Here is a 1728-nt window from a genome sequence, read left to right as displayed (position 1 = left end):
GACAGCTGGGAATCAGAGAGTATGATGTAACTAGGGACCCCCCTGACAAGTCTGGAAGCCAGCACACACTGAGCCCCAGATGAGCCCAGTCCAGTAAGGGACATGTGGCAAGACGCTGGAGGACACATGCAGGGGTCTGCCCTGATCGCAGTGTAAACTCTAAGTAAACGACTTTCTTTCAAACAACTTGTAGCTGTGATACTTGCTTACAAGTGAGTGACTTAAAAAGAGCAGCCCTGAACAACAACCACAAATCTGAAAGATAAAATTGCTTTTGGAGAAGGCCCAGCAGGTAAGAGCATTTGCTGCTCTTCCAGAAAATCTGAGTCTAGTTCTAGCACCTGGTGATTCACAGCCACTTGAGACTCTGGTTGCAGACATCTGACACCTTCTTCTGATCTTCTGATCTCTATAGGTAGGAACCTGCACAAACATCGAGAGAAAGAGAGAAAGAGAGAAAGAGAGAGAGAGAGAGAGAGAGAGAGAACATGCACACACACACACAAATAAATAAATAAATCTCTGAGAAAGAGAGAGAAAGAGAGAGAAATAGGAAGAGGAAGAGAGAGCAAGTGCGCACACACACACAAATAAATCTCTGAGAGAGAGAGACAGAGAGAGAAATAAAAAGAAACTTCCTTTCAAAATCTCACAAGAGCTAGGTGAGGCAGTGGTAAATTTACAAACCTAATAGGAGGCAGGAGGATAGCCACAAGTTCAAAGTTAGTATAGTCCAAATAGGGAGACTTGGCAAACCAGGGCTACATAGAGAGGTTCTGGCCTAACAAAGCAAAACAAAAGTAACAACCACCAAACAACAAACAACAAACAAACAAACAACAAACCTTTAGATGGCAAGCCCAAGCACAGCCAGCCTGCTGAGCCTGAGCCTTGAGCACTAAGGCCCCAAATTTACAGGTAGCGGCCTCTGCTGACCTCTGGTGGTCAATAGCCAGAGTCTGGCTTGTGCGGGGACCCAGATAACAACCGAAGAAGAAGCATAAGAAGGAGCAGTCAGAAAAGGGCAGAGAGGAAAAAACCAGCTGATTCCAAAAGGCTTGTATCTCCACCAGGACAGTGTGGGCACGTAAATTCCACAGGGATCCAGTCTGGACTCACTTGCTACCCGATCTTGGATGAGACCCCAGAACGCACCCTTTCTGCCTGCCTCCATCCGCCAGATGCTAGGATCACACGCATTCCGCATCCTGTCCAGTTTATGTAGTGCCAGGGATGGACCCAGGGCTTCACACGTGCTACAAAACCCTCTTCCAATTGAGAATTCAGCTATACTCCCAACCAATACCCAGATCCCCTCTCTCACTTGGTGTGGATGGAACCCGGGGCTGTGCACATGGTTGGCAAGCAGCACGCTGCTGAATTACTTTCAACCCAATCCCATTGAGCCCTGTCCTTAATCTACCCATGACTTTAGGGTCAAACTCCAACGGTGCATTCCAGCCCCCACAGTGCCCGTCTTGGGCTGGACACTGTGACTGAACCCGAGCTTCGGTCTTCAGGAAACAGGCAAGATATCCAGTGGAGGACTTCATAAATCACCTTCTAATCTCCGATGTCAACTGTGAAGTAAAAACAGAAAGAGATCGGGCAGTGGTGGCTCATGCCTTTAATCCCAGCATTTGGGAGACAGAGGCAGGCAGATTTCTGAGTTCGAGGCCGAGCTACACAGAGAACAACAACAACAAAAAAAACAAAAACAAAACAGAA

The sequence above is a fragment of the Mastomys coucha genome, unplaced genomic scaffold (genome assembly GCF_008632895.1).
Source record: "Mastomys coucha isolate ucsf_1 unplaced genomic scaffold, UCSF_Mcou_1 pScaffold23, whole genome shotgun sequence".
Lineage (NCBI taxonomy): Eukaryota > Metazoa > Chordata > Mammalia > Rodentia > Muridae > Mastomys > Mastomys coucha.
This window is presented reverse-complemented; position numbering follows the sequence as displayed.